At 42.6% G+C, this 15,864-nt stretch overlaps 1 protein-coding gene across 6 annotated transcripts in view; it reads right to left on the bottom strand.

Annotated features, from left to right (window-relative positions):
• Window positions 1-146: 146 nt before the first annotated feature.
• Window positions 147-15,864, bottom strand: part of C9H8orf48 (chromosome 9 C8orf48 homolog) — a 235,027-nt gene continuing 219,309 nt past the window's right edge. For 5 of the 6 annotated variants that reach the window (XR_006582174.1, XR_006582178.1, XR_006582175.1 and 2 more), the window contains 2 exons: window positions 14,240-14,370; window positions 147-265 (listed from right to left, as the gene is read on the bottom strand). The gene's annotated coding sequence lies outside the window, so the exon portion shown is untranslated. The remainder of the gene's footprint in view (window positions 266-14,239; window positions 14,371-15,864) is intronic. The other variant, XR_006582179.1, reaches the window with a different exon arrangement.

Raw genomic sequence — 15,864 nt, 5'->3', positions numbered from 1 at the left:
GTAGAACTGTAAACGTGGCCAGTTTATTGAAGTGCAGACTTAACTTACCCATTGTTTTCTAGTTAATGTGACGTAAGCACAATGTTTCTGTTCCGTCTTAATTTCCATCCAGTCCTCACATTCTGGTTTTAGGAGAAGTGCTGATGGTGCTACACTTTAACATTTTAGTCATTCCATCTTTCTGACTCCTAAGTCAAGTGGAACCTCTAATGCAAGTAGTCTCAATGCTGATGAGCATTTTGCAGAGAAGGACAGATGGTTCCTCCTGTGAAGATATATTTGAAGATACATGTTTCATAGTTAAATACATTAGACCTAAGGTACCTCTACTGTACTTGCCAAAATGTCCCTGTGTTTTTCTAGCCCTACACTGTTTGCCACACAGTATCTTTTGCTAAAAAGCAGGCACTGGCTATACAACTATAATATTCTTAATGATTTAAGTGTTACTACAGCAAGTTCGGTTTTTTTTGTTTGTTTGTTTGTTTTTTGAGCGAGAGAGAGTTGTTGCTAAAAGATTACTCTAATTTTCTCCTAACAGAAACCCACTTGAGGCACAGAAGTTGCTGAATATCCATTTGCTATGCTAGAGACCCATGCCTTGACCTAACCAGCAAGATTACATGGGCTAGATATAGAGTAAAACTCATCATATCCAAGGATTTGGGGGTATGTCTGAAATGACCAGAAAAAATAGGGATATGGGCACACGGGAGATCAACATATAGTTCAGTTTTATGGGGTTTGATTATCCAGTTCCTACAGAACTGGATTAAAATTTGGGAAGGGGATCAAGCCATTGTATCCATATTAATATAAAATTATGTTTAGCATCTTAATTAGGCCATTTTCAGCAATCGTAAAACAGACTTCAATTCAATTAAGAACTAACTAGGGCCTCAACAGCATTTGTGGACTTCCTGGGCTCTGAGCCAAAGAGCTAATCCTAGTTCTTCAGGGGAAATCATAAAATACCCTGGATTTTAGTGATCATTGACTGCAATATTAGCCATTCTAAACCTCTTCTCCCCCTTACAACTATGGGTCAAAATCAGCTTTAGAGTAGGCAGGTACAACGCCCATTGAAGTCACAAGGAATTTCACTTGTATACTCCTCAGTAGTACTGGTTGAAAACTGAGTTTTTGACAAAAGGAAGTTTTCACCAGACGAGTGCACTTTCCTATAAAAACTTCTTGTTTTCCAACAAAAAAAATCTAAATTTTCCACAGAAAAAAGCCATTTTCCAACCAGTTCTACTCCAGAGCTGACTTTGACTTCTTGCTCTACACATGTGCCAACAGAGCTCCGGCTGGAGTATCTATCAGAATCCCCCGATATAGGGTGAGCGCCTTTCCTTATTTCAGCCAAAGTAAGAGTAGCTTCTCTGAGGAAGGGCAAGAACAGGGACCTAGAACCTCCTGGTTTCTAATCCCAACTATACCACTTACTCCTGGTGCCTTGAGAACATAACTAACTGCTTTGTGATTGACACTCTTCAGTAGGGCTGATAATACTGACTTGTCTCACAGGGGAATTGTGCAAATTAAAGAGCCTTGAATATTAAGAATATTTCTAAAGTACTAAATATTCTTTTCAATAACACTTGGGATTACAGAAGGAGGGAGCCCCCTCCCTAAATTTTTATTCTCCCCTCTCCATTGCCCCAATCCTTCATCCATACTTGTGCTGGAGTGGTTGTATTAAGGCAGAGGTCCTCAAACTGTGGGACATTCTCCCCCCCCCCCCAGGAGGGCATAGAGGAGTGTTCAGGTTTGGGGCAGGCCAGGCCAGCCCCCCTGGAGAGGGAGGGACACACAGCCCCGCTCTGCCCCCAGTTCTGCTCCAGCCCCAGCCTGGGCCCCTGGCTGCTGATCCTGAACACAGCTCCACTCCCAGCCCCGGGCCCTGACCCGTCTCCCGACCACAGCTCCTCGGGGGTGGGGGGAGAATAGATTCCATTACTGGTAAGGGGAGGCGTGACAGAAAAAGTTGGGGGACCACGGTATTAAGGATTTTTGTTTGTTAGTTAAACACAGAATAAGCCACACCCTGGCCTCTGGTGATGAGACTTTACCGGCTACTGGGGACTGTACAAGCCCACATAAAAAGCTTTTGCTGGCCAAAGCACATGAATTGCCCTAAGTCCACAGCTGCTTGCCACAGGGTGACTGTGTGGTTGTATTATTTAGATGGAATAAATGTGCCAAAGGTCTTAACATAACCCAGTCTCTGTCCAGAGTTTGCTATACAGAGACATCAGCCTGCTTAGTACCATGGCAAACACACCATTAAAAACCTTATTAACCTTTTATTAAAGATACAGAAAAGAAGGAAAAACAGTTAAAGCATTTGAAATGGGCAGTATTAAATAAGGCTTTAATTTTAACAACATCCCTTGTTCCCTTTAGCTGGTAAGAGTTTTAGAAGGAAAAATCTCTTGTTGGACAGTCTCAAAGATGGTAATAACGCTCCTATTGGGGAAAAGAGAAGAAGTTAGTTGAGCTGGGCTGGAGCTGTTGTTGTTCTTGTTAAAGTCTGATCCCATTTCCTCCCAGGTGGTGGTTGGGAGTCAGCTGGAGCCAATAGAGGTGGTGATGTCACCTGAGTCCCTCTCTCTGGCCCGGTCTGGTCAGGACATCTCTCAGCATGAAGAAGGCAAAGGCTTGGGGTCCCAGGAAATGGTGGGAGTGGCAGCCAGGATGTTGAAGCTTGCTTCAGTTGTCTGTCTGTTATTCTGTATTTTCCCCACAAAGTCTCTTTCTTTAAGGACCCACAAAGGGAATGGTGGGTGAAATAGCTCTTCTCCTCTCTAATTTGTCCACCAGTTAGGCCAGGTTTCTAACATACTAGTTTTAGTTAATTAATTGCCACACTCACATTTTCCTTCTTGTTCACTTCTCAACACCATCCTAGAGTTTTACAGTACACTCTTGAGTTTGGACAAATTCAGTTTTTCTGTCTGGTTTTCTTGCACCTGTTTATATCATTCTGCATAAAAAATAACTTGACCTACTTTTCATGATTAATTCCCAACAGGCAAAACGTTATAGGCCCAGTTGTCCCAACGGGATTTTATTGAAATAAGCCACTTATTGCAAGTTTAGTTAATCTTGTAGTGTTGTAATAGTTTTATAACCATATAAACATCTATCAGCAGCGAGAGCACTCAGAACCTTCTGCTTCTGAAAATACAGGCCTCTACCACTCAATATAAATGGGCATTTTTCTGTTAGATTTAGTATTAGGACTAAGAGCCTCTGTGGGATATAGCCACTAGAAGGTAATCCGATCAGACACATTCTTGATCAAAGCTGACATTCCATTCAGTAGAGGGCAGTGGTGACATTGACTGACAGTCTTATGTCCTGACTCCTGTTTGTTAAAAATAAAAATAAACGCTGTATTCTACTTTTAAATGTTTAAATGTTATATGCTACCTTTCCTCAATAGTGCGACTCCTGTTGGGGTGAATGGAAAATGTGTATAGTTAGAAGGCAGCATAAGGGCCCTTAATCTGAATTCATGAGAGGCAGCATCATCCTGTTAATAGCATATATACATAACTTCAAAAAGTAGTGACAATGGACATTGGGCAAATGGTTCTGCAATGAAGTAGTTTGCTCAGAAAAGTAGATTTGTAAAGTCCTTGTGACATCCTGTCCTGTGGATAGCTGAAGGGATAGACTCTGTCCTGACTACTCTAACCTCACTGTTACATTCCAGAGTTACTTCCTCGTTGGGGATTTCTAGAGCAGAGCTCTGACTGAACTGAAGAGTGCTTGGAGATGCACTGTCAGTGCACTGCACTTTTCTTTTTAAATCTAGTCTCTGGCATCTTCGTGTTCAACAAGCTAACTTTTTTTTTTAAATAAGGAAAAACACATTTTTATAATATGTGCATGTAGCATATCTAGTTTATACCAATCATGTATTAGTATTTACATGGCTGTTTTCATATTCTTTACAAAGCAGTGCCATATCAATAGCGTGCTTTGTTTTTGTATTTTTTTTCTTTTTTACAAAATTGTGCCATATGAATAATGTGTATTTCTAGTAGTAAGTCAAACTATGACACCAAGGAGTGAAAAGTAGTTTATGTATTTAAGGGAGAGGGGTTCTTTCATAGGGAAAACAGTATTCCCCTGTTACCCCTATTGCAGATTGCAGGAAGATTATTGGATGGCTTCTGACATGACAGCACTGGGCCCTTTCTTTTCCACTCATCTTTTTTCTCGTTAAGAGACTATACAAACCTATATTATGAAATATTGATTTTTAGGGGCCTCATTTGCTATGGGGAAAGGGGGGTAGTGGTCCCCCGAGATTTCTCATAGGTCTGTATGCTCCATTATGTCTTCTGTTTTTTGCAATCCCCCTCCCATCCCCCCCCCCCCCGACTTTGCAGGATTATAATATAATCACATATAATTTTCTATATGATGACACAATTTTGTCACCCCCCCATCCAGAATTTTTCAGAAATGACACCCTTATTGATTTCTTGCTTTTTTTAGGCATATGAGCAAACTATCTGCACCATAGATCTTATTATATAACTTCTGTATTTTCTGGTAAAGTAAAAGCTTCTACAGATCAACAGTGGCCTCTAATTTTGCACCTATAACAATTCATATTTTAATATGTGCACTCAGGACTTAACTGATGGTTGCCAGGTGTTGAGTTTTTGACTGGAACACCCGGTCGAAAAGGGACTCTGGCGGTTCCGGTCAGCAGTGCTGACTGGGCCATTAAAAGTCCAGTTGGCGATATAGGCAGGTTCCATAGCCAGCTCCCACGAAGTGGCTGGCATGTCCCTCTGCCTAGGAGGCTCTGCGTGCTGCCCCCACCCCGAGTGTCGGCTCTGTGGATCCCATTGGCTGGGAATCACAGCCAATGGGAGCTGCAGAGGCAGCCCCTGCAGGCACGCAGAGCCCCCTGGCCGCACCGTCGCCTAGGAGCTGGAGAGACATGTGGTCACTCCCCAGGAGCTGCCTGAGGTAAGTGCCACCCAGAGTCCGCACCCCGAACCCCTTCCTGTTCCCCAACCCCCTACCCCAGCCCTAAGCCCCCTCCCACACCCTGAACCCTTCATCCCTGGCCCCCACCCCAGAGCCCATACCCCCAGCCAGAGCCCTCACCCCCTCCTGTACCCCTGCCCCAGCCTGGAGCCCCCTCCCACATCCTGAACCCCTCATTTTTGCCCCCAGCCCAGAGCCCGTACCCCATCCTCAAGCCGGAGATCCCTCCCACACTCCAAACCCCTCAGCCCCAGCCCCACCCCAGAGACCACACCCCCAGCCGGAGCCCTGACCTCCTCCCACACCCCAACCCCCTGCCCCAGCCTGGTGACAGTGAATGAAGGTGGGGGAGAGGGAGCGACGGAGGGAGAGAGGATGGAGTGAGGGGGGGGCAGGGCCTCAGGGAAGGGGCAGTGATGTTCAGTTTTCTGCAATTAGAAAGTTGGCAACCCTACCATCAGGCATGCTTGCAATTAAATGAACCTGCCTTCAACTTCAAGTTACAAAATTAGAGGCCATTTCTGCAAGTATAGCCCCAGCTGTTTTGCTTCTAAGATCAGACTGCTCCAGCAGGGCTCAGGTAAGAGCTAACTAACATCCCTAGTAAGTAAAATACAAAAGACACTGTTCATCCTTATTTGAGAGCCTTCTGCCTTTCCCGCATTAGTGCTAGCCTTGAGTTTCAATGGGTTCTGTGTTTTAAATATTATACTCCTGTGCCCAGTTGGAGTAATGTGCTAAATGTTCAGCGTGTCTGTACAGTCCTTTTTAATAAACATTGTTTCATGCCACATTTCTTTCTGTGGAGTATTTTCACATATATTTGATTGCATTAGTCATGATTAGCCAATGTTTTGCAAGCTAAAAGCTCAGTTCCTTAGTTTAGAATACAGTTAGAAATACCCCTCTTACAGCAAGCTGATGAAGTTGAAGGTGCTACAGACTAAAGGAAATAAAGGTCCCTGTGCAATGAGCTTCTGTTTGGAAGGAGTGAGGAGTAGAAAGGAAGATAAGACAAGGCCAGGCCTGAACAGTGCTTGGCACTATCCAAGCTTCCCAGTCACATTCCTGGAACACTATCTATTCTGTTTGTATTCAAAAGATTTCTGAATCCAGATAGAATGATGCCAAGAAACAGAGTCTTGACTTTCACAAGCAGGTATTTTCACATGGAAGTATTCACAGCTCCCCCTGACCATTTACACAAAGACCCTGTTTAGATGCACCTGAATGCCTATTTTGCCTGTGCAATTACCGTACACTTGGAGGTGTTCAGTTGTGAACATCAGACCCACAAGAGGACAAAGAAACCTCTTTTTACTGTGATCCAGTTTAAAAAGCTATCTACACACAAGTTTGTTGCAGTTTAGTTAACCCAGAGGAAACTACTGAGCAGGCTTCCCTTTTCAGCTTACTAATGGCTTTAGTGCAGTTTAGCTTGACTTCAGCTAATAGAAAACAAGCCACTCTTGAACTGACATAAATGTCCACAACCTTTTTCACTAGTTAACTAGTCTGTTTAAAATCACTTGAGTGGAATTTGTGGGTGCTCAATACCGAGTGGGATGTGGGATGTTAGACCACTTGGACATGGATTCAGGAGCCTAATTTTAGGGACTCAGATTTCAGCCCTTAAAAACACTGTCAACAGGAACCACTGGTTCAGTGAGCCACGGAGAAGCTGACGAGATGTGGGACACAGGAATCCTTTAGAAGAATCTGCCAGCTGTTTAAGATAAAGACATGGCAAGAGCGTCTTAAAAAATGGGTTTTGGATAGAGCTCTTTCTTTCCCAAGTTAGATCTCTATATACCCTGAAGAGGTAGTTTTCACTGTGAACAGTAGTGGGAGCTTTTTCCTTAAATGATCAAATGATGTTTAAGCTATTAAACTGATACCCAAAATGGAACTTTTGGAAAGCGTCACCCATTCAGAAAGATGAAATAGGATTGGACTCAATTTGGAAATAGTTCTAGACCATTTTGGAATTTTCCTTCCTCTGCTACCCCGCTGTCCTCCTTGGTTGAATCTATGAACTCTCTTCGCATTATCTGAGTGTGGTTCTCAAGTAGGGCTATGCATACTCCTGGGGGTAAGCAGAGGTCTTTCAGGGGGTATGTCAGCTCATCTAGATATTTGCCTAGTTTAACAACAGGCTATATAAAAAGCACCAGCGAAGTCAGTACAAACTAAAATTTCATACAGACTATGACTTGTTTATACTGCTCTATATACTAGACATTGAAATGTAAGGATAATATTTATATTCCAATTGATTTATTTTATAATTATATGGCAAAAATAAGAAACTAAGCAATTTTTCAGTGATAGTGAGCTGTGACACTTTTGTATTTTTATGTGTGATTTTCTAAGCAAATAGTTTTTAAGTGAGGTGAAACTTTGGGGTACACAAGACAAATCAGACTCCTGAAAGGGGTACAGTAGTCTGGAAAGGTTGAGAGCCACTTATCTAAGCAACACCAAAAATCCCCCCAGGGTATTCACTTTGTTAATGAGCATTTGGTTCAGCTTCATTTTGATTCTCCTCCTCCGTTCCAGATTCTGCTTCCATACAAATCAGCAGCAAAACTCCCATAAACCTTCCTTGGGCACATAATGAGATCACAGAGCCCGAAGTCTGTGAGGTACTAAACACCATCTAGAGCTAAGCTCCAGCCTCTGCACATTCAACTGCTAAAGAAATATTTCAGCTACCTCAAACAGACCGGTTTGGTCCTAAATTCGTAAGACATTTGTCTGAATGCTTGCTGTGAGTTCAGATGCTTCTGTGAAGAGGATTTTTATTAAAAATATGTTCAGGTTTGTTTCTAAAGTGGGTTTCTGTGGAGGGTGGTGACAAGTAGAGGTAGGGAGGCACAGGCACTGCAAGGACGTGTTCCCCGAGTCAGAGCCACCCATAGCCAGAAGTAGCTTTCTGGGCAAGTTACTTCTGTGTTGTTTGGAATGCTGCCCCTTTCCTGCTCCTCACTGCCTGGCACCAGCATCTTTCGCATGCCAGTACTGTCAGAGCTACAAGAAACCAAGAGAGGGGGTTCAATAGGCAAGTCACAGTGCAAGTTCTTAACAACTTTAACTTCCATGTGTAAACGCGTGCTTTGCTGGGCTGGTTTGAAAAATACTCTTCACAGACAGAGAGGCAGCGTTGAGAAAGTAACCCACTGCCAACAGTGATTGTCGGCAACCTATCCCCTTTGCCCTTCCTCAGTTGGGGTATATAAGGTTAGTTGCTAGCAAAGATAAGACAAGAATGATCACCGTTTTTAGCATGATTGAGATTGAGTGGCTGACCATCGTACATCTGATGGTGGGGAAACTGTTTTATCCCGTTGACTCTGGCACAGGAGCCTCAGGTATTGTGGGAAGGGAAATAACTTACAACCATTTCCACAAGGTCATTTTCTGAATGTAAATAGCGTCCTAAAAGGGGTCCCCTCCCTTTTCCATACACCTCCTGTTAATGTCAAGAGATTACATGTACATAATGGGAAGAGGATAGACCTCTTGGTCCATAATCGTTACTGGCACAGAAATAAGAAATTTGACAAAGAGTGCCAGACTATCTGCTTACTCTCTTAGAAACCAGATTTAGACTTACTGTTCTGAGTCAAATACAAAGAGTGTGAAGTCACACTTCCAATGGATTAATTCAGCCTCAACTTAATTCCACTTAATATAAGCATTATCAAACAGAAAGTCTCATCACCAACATAAGCCACATTTAATTCAGTCAACTACAATTATATTAATCTCTATTGATGTTCTGTCTTAGTCAGGAATACAGGAAGACTGCATTAATTACTGTTTCATTGTCAACTTCTCCCCGCAGCACACTAACTAGCTTATTGCCAGAACACCACAATCCGCTGACCCAGTGCTGACAGCAAAGGCAGAAATATTATGCACCAAAAATAGCAGTAGCATAGTCTACCCCATAGCACTGCCCCTGAACAAACAGTTCTAAAGACATGAAGCAATTTTAAATTTTTATACTAAATGAGAGCAGCAGTTTTAAATCAGCCCTTTCATGAGTCGATTGCTGCAAGTTTAAGAACTGCAACATTCATGAAGCATAAAAGCATGCTGAGAATTCACATTAAGGAAAGAATGTGGAGGATTTATGTTAGTCACACACTGGAGGCGTTCTTGATCTAGGTATCAAAGCGCCAACAGTTCCCCCTAACTCCTAATTTTGTGCAATGGGGGCAATGGGATATTACGTGTGGGTTTCCCTTGCATTGGCCAGACACGTATTTTTGAATCATTAACTTTTCAGAACAAAGTGCTTTCCTGAAATGCTAGTAGCATGTGATCTTCAGTTGACTTTGCAGGGGGCATTCTCCAGCTTGCTGCTTCTGCTCCTTTGCAGAGAAACTTCCCACCTTCACCTCATCTGGTACCAATTGGATGAGATAGATTACCAATGCACAAAATGGCAATAGCTGCCTCTGTAGAAAATTTTATGCTCTTTGTCTACGACAGAGCTTGTTTTTTATCTCTGGCTTTGCCACTGAAGAGATCCAGGCCAAGCCTAGTTTAAGAAAGCCTAAATATTTATTTGAATCCCTTCCATACAAAACATTTTGAAAAAAAAAGATAGTTACCAATATTTATATCTATATCTATTCCATTTTATTGCAGGGAAGCTCACTCTGTGCAGGGACCAGTGACAAAACAGGCGAAGAGGCCAGCACAAGTTTATGAGAAAGGAGGGGTGATCAAAAGTGTAGACAAGTGCTAATGATGTAGGGAAACATCCAGGCAAGAAATGGGAAAGGAAAAAAGCTTCTTAGATTATCTAGCAGTGGTAAATGATTTGTTATAAAGTAAACTAGCTAGCACTCAAAACGTGTTTTGTTTAGTCAACTTTAAAGTTCCACGTGTCCTGAGTAGGGGATGTATCTATTGGGTTTCCGGGAAACGGGGCGGGCAAAGCCCGCCCCATGCTAACGGAACCCCCCCCAGCCTAAGGGGAGGTACCACAGGGCCTCAGAAACCCACTAATTGCGGGGGACAACTAATAAAAGAACAGGGACAGGAGTGAGGTCAAAGGGTCATAAGGAGGGAGCCTGACAGGGACACCGAGCAGAGAACCCCGGACAGCGCCCACTAGCGGGGTAGTCACCCGCTCCTGCCCTGGGGGGCTTAGAACAGCCCAGCAAAGAGCTGTGGCTGGGGCAAGCAGCTCCCAGGCTGAGTGGGAAAGTAGGCACAGCTGGGAGCCATGCCCCAAACAGACCACAGCTAGCCTCTGTAAAAAGGCTTTGAGCCAGGAGAACAGTCAGTCTCTCTCTCTAGCTGTAGAGGGAGCTAGGCCTGGCTGCAGGGAGCTAGAGACAGAGTACCTGAGTGGAGCAGGGCTGGGGAAAGGCAGAGGAGCTGGGGAGCGCCAGCCTGGAAAACCCCAGACTGTGGCCTAGCATAAGGCAAATAGGTACTGGGGGTTGCAGAGGGCAGCCCAGGGTTAGGCAAAGGCAGCAGGTCCCAACCCCACCTTGCCAGTGATGAGTAGGCTGAACTGCAGTCTATCCCAGGGTGCTGGGGCTAGATCAGAGGTCGGCAACCGGTGGCTCGCGGCTCGCCAGGGTAAGCACCCTGGCGGGCCGGCCCGGTTTGTTTATCTGCCGCGTCGGCAAGTTCGGCCGATCGCGGCTCCCACTGGCCGCGGTTCGCGGTCCCAGGCCAATGCGGGAGGCAGGAAGCGGCGCGAGCCGATGGATGTTCTGGCCGCGGCTTCCTGCCTCCCGCATTGGCCTGGGACCGCGAACCGCGGCCAGCGGGAGCCGCGATCGGCCGAACTTGCCGACGCGGCAGATAAACAAACCGGGCCGGCCCGCCAGGGTGCTTACCCTGGCAAGCCGCGAGCCACCGGTTGCCAACCCCTGGGCTAGATGATGACTGGCAGTAGCCTAATACTGAGGTGAGGTGAGGATAGTGGGTGGGGGTTCCCTGGGGAGGGGAGACCCTGAGACTGAAGGGTGTACAGCCAGGGGGCAGCATCCCAGATAGCAGGGCACTGGGTCTGGGAGGGACATGGGAGGCCAAGTGGCAGTGGGACACCAGCCTGCAGAGGGCGCTCCAAGGGCTGGATGAGCTAATTCCCAGAGACAACCAGCAGGAGGTGCTTCAGGGGTGAGTCCCACGTTGCTACAGGGGAAATGGAAAGGAAAGAAATTATGCTGTCTAGACACAAGAAAATTATTACAAGTAGCAAAAGGGAGAAAGTCTCATTATTTCCCATTTTCTCTTTGCTGGTGGGAAAACTATCAATTTTATCCATTCCATGTGCCATTCACCATGTAGATATTTATACATAAATACAGGCTAGTGGTGATAAAGATAATACCAATGCATTCTTACAAAGCAAGAGCTTGAAGTTCTTGTCAAAGAAAACCTGAGGGAAAAAGGAGTTCAGGAGAGCTGGCAATTTCTCCAGGAGACAATATTAAAGGCACAACTAACTGCAAATTATCCTGATGCAAAGGAAAGATAGGAAGAACAGTAAGAGGCCAATATGGTTCCATCAGGAGCTCTTTAATTACCTGAAAATCAAAAAGGAAACATGGACAAATGGCTAAAGAGGAGTACAAAAGACTAGCATGAGCATGTAGGGACAAAATCAGAAAGGCTAAGGCACAAAATGATTTACAACTAGCAAGGGACATAAAAGGCAATTAGGAGCAAGACTAAGATGAAGGAAAGTATAGGTCCTCTACTTAGAGGGGGAGGAGAGCTAATAATGGATGACATCCAGAAAGATGAAGTGTTTAATTCCTATTTTGCTTCACCCTTCAGTAAAGAGGTTAATGGTGATCAGATACTCAACACAAGTAATGTTAACAAGGAGGAATTAATGCAAGCCAAAATAGGGAAATAAATTCATTCTAGGATACTTAAGGAATTTAGCTGAAGCAATCTCAGAACCATTGGCAATTATCTTTGAAAACTTTTGGAGGACAGATGTGGTCCCAGAAGACTGGAAAAGAGCAAATATATTACTTATCTTTAAAAGGGGGAACAAAGAGGACCTGGGCAATCTTAGGCCAGTCAGCCTAATTTTGATACCTGGAAAGATACTGGAACTAACTATTAAACAACTAGTTTGTAAGAACCTGGAAAATAAAAGGAACTACAAACAACCTATGAAAAATGGGGTGCAATACAGATAAGGGAAAAAAGAGGATTGACACCTTCATTCACATGCACAGAGTGTTAGGTGTAATCAGAATCACAAGATAAGAGGGCTTCTGGGTAAAATGGGTTACCTATGGGGAAAACACATGAAAAGCTGAATGCTATGGTTCACTGGACAAGTTAAAAAACACGTTCCAAATATTAATGTTTAAGACTCAGACTGTAGCTGACTCAGCATCCACACCAAGAAACGACAACTACATTTGGCAGACTTCGGCACTCTAAAGCTAAGAAATTGAATTCTAATGGAGTACAGTACATTAAGTAATATTTGTACAACATTTTGAAGATGTAAATTGGCAGGTTAGTATCTTCACTTGGAATGTTCTAAAGAAGGAGGTCTGCCATACTTTACTGGAGATCAAATTGTGGACATCAGACTTATCCAAACAAATTATTTTGAAGAGATGAGTATCTTACTTATTCAAATCAGTGAACTGGTATGTAGTGATTGTGAGAAAAGTAGGGATGTATGTATTGTACTACACATGGAATCTATCAAACTGTCAGCAGTGGTTGCTGTTAGTGTAACTCTGGTTTTTTATTACATTCTGAAGAACTCTCAGAACTGAAGCAAACATATCTAGAAAAGTACATATGGCCTGCATGCATGCATTTAAGCGGGGATGTTTTGGGCAGATAGAGCACTCTTTTAGAAGAGGGTAGGGATGAACAGCTGTAGCTAAGATTGTTCAGATAAGAACGAGTCATGGAGAGAAATCAGTGCTTAGATATCAAGGTCACTGGCACTTTCAAAACACCAAAGAATGTGACCCTTAATTAAATTTCTCCTTATACGCATTTGACACATCCTCATAATATCAGAGCAACTCCAATATTGTTTTCCCCCATCTCTCAAAGGTATCTTGAGGTTATTCTTGTTTTACCCTTGTGCACAGAGGCTAAAGGACTTGCTTAGGGCTAGTCAGTCAGTCTGCAGCAAAGCTGGGAACAGATTCCAGATCTTTTGAACTCCTCGTTCTGCACCTTAAACACAATTAGACTTCTCTTATGCAGAGGAAGGGGAAAAACAAGGGGAGCTGGGAGCTTGAGAAGAGTACAGAGGGAAATGTGCTTAATTGAGAATAAAGGGAAATACTATGAGAGAGAGATGCCCTGTTCAAAACAGTGAAAGTATGGTTTAGGTTAGTGCTCTCCTCTCTATTTACAAACACAGGTACAAAGTGCTGTGGCTACCACTAACATTCTCAATGCATACACAAGTGATGTGATATTCACCTTCCAGATTAGTCAGAAAATCATTTTATTTTAAAAATGATCTCCCTGATTTTTCTAGTAAAAGAAGAGCTGGGGGGAGGGATAGCTCAGTGGTTTGAGCATTGTTCGCTAAACCCAGGGTTGTGAGTTCAATTCTTGAGGGGGGCCATTTGGGGATTGGTCCTGCTTTGAGCAGCGGGTTGGACTAGATGATATCCTGAGGACCCTTCCAACCCTATTATTCTAGCTAGCTATCAGAGTTCTGTGACTAGGTACAGCCTAGTGCTGGATTATTTCAGCTTTTTGAAAGGGAGAATTAGGAACAAGTTAGGCTTTGTCAATCTTGAATAGGGTGACCAGACAGCAAGTGTGAAAAATCAGGATGGGGGAGGGGGGTGTAACAGGAGCCTATAAGAAAAAGACCCCAAAATCAGGACTGTCTCTATAAAATCCAGACATCTGGTCACCCTAGTCTTGAATGTGACAGGAATTCATTTGAGTAAAGTCTCTACCACTGTGAGCAACTACTGTCTGTAGTTAGTTCCATGCATAAAAATCACATTTACAGTTATCTATCAGCAGGTATGTAACCACCTTTCCCAAATGGGATAGCTGTGAGAACTTTTATAAAGGCTGGTGCTGACCATTGTTAGAAACAAGATACTGGACTGGGTGAGCACTGGGTCCAATCCTGTATGGTAACTTCTATGGCTTCTATTTTTATTTTGGCTAGGCGAAGGCAGCATAAATTATTCCCTTATCTATTCAAACTCATTCATGCTATATGTACCAATTACATTGTTCCATCTCCAGACTCCTTATCTTGTAGTTCTGCCAATTCACACAACCATGTGGGCGCTAAATGTTCCACTTCCAGCAGCTTAAAAATAGTGCCACCATCATTAGTAGTTGTCACAGCTTCTAAAAAAGGAAAGAACAATAAGGAAATTGTTATAAAGTTTAGCTTTAACAAGACTTTTCTGCTATGTCTGTCAGATAATCCCATGTAGCATCTAGAATTAGCATCTAGATAGTAATATCACTGACTGTGACTAAACCTGTGCAAATAACATCAAGTCAAACTCATTTTTTTTTGCCCCAGAAAAATGGAGTTTTGCTAAAAAAAAAATAAAAAAAAAAAAATCAGCAAGTCATCTTGTCAACACAATTGGATCTCTGCAAGAAGACAAGGTTTTGAAAACCTTTTACCTAGTAGTTTCAAAGATCACCACTTTTGTTTGCAAGCTATAGACATCTGAACAGAAATTAGAAACTGGAAGTTTAGCAATTATGGATTTGTATACACATGTAATTAGGGATAGTTCATCAGGAATAACTCCCTTAAACCATGTGGGTTAAGCTACTCACTTTTATATCTAAGTGTGTCTATATAGAGAGTTAATCAGGAAGAGTTAATCAATAATAACTCCATGAACAGACAAGACTTATGGCTGTAATTCCTTCTGTGTTGATTTATTAATACAACTGGAAGGACATTAATGAAAACGCACATCCTTCAAAAAGGTTTTGCTTTATACAAATGATGGAAAACAAATGTTTTGAAACAATATTTTCAAACAATTTTAAAATCACTCACACTATACTGAAATAGACACATTATACCTATGTATTATATATAATGCATACATTATTATTGGCAGTGACAAGAGACTGTGGTACAACAGTGTGATGCAGTATTCATTATTTACCACAAGGAGGCAATTTTCACAAATATAGCTGAGATCTATTTGTGATCATCACTAATTATTAATTTTAATAATTAGTTAAGTACTAATGAGATGCTCTGGCATAAAAAACACCTCAGTCTCTGTCCTGAGGAATTGATAATCTAGAAGTCGTTTACTTAAATACATATTTTATGAGCTCAAATTTCAGAGGTTAGCATCCACAGGCAGACAAATTTACACAAAAATAAAAATTCCTTCTTTGGCATCTCAAGCTTTTAAAAAAAATATTTCCACAAATGACAAACTGACATTTTTTGTTCACCTGGCAAGCATTTCATACCATAAGTGCATCTACACAAAGCAAACCCAGCCATGCAATTTTTTTCACCTGAACAGCATCATTTCACTATTTTAGCATGTAGTTTTATGAGCAGATAACAAGCTTAAAATAATCAGGTCAACAAAGCTATAAAACAATTAGAAACCAAATAACCTAGTGGATTATAAAGCTAAAAATTGTACTCTGTCATTGAACCCAGTTATACTTTTGGCCTTCACAACATCCCCTGGCAATGAGTTCCACAAGTTGACTATGCATTGTGTGAAGTAATTCCTTATATTTGTTTTAAACCTGCTACCTATTAATTTCACCATGTGACTCCTCGTTCTGTGTTATGCAACAGTGTAAATAACACTTCACTTTCTCCATACCATTCATGATTTTATA

This window comes from Mauremys mutica, chromosome 9, assembly GCF_020497125.1.
Source record: "Mauremys mutica isolate MM-2020 ecotype Southern chromosome 9, ASM2049712v1, whole genome shotgun sequence".
Lineage (NCBI taxonomy): Eukaryota > Metazoa > Chordata > Testudines > Geoemydidae > Mauremys > Mauremys mutica.
Note: the sequence above shows the minus strand (reverse complement) of the source record. Positions and strands in the feature narration are given on the sequence as shown.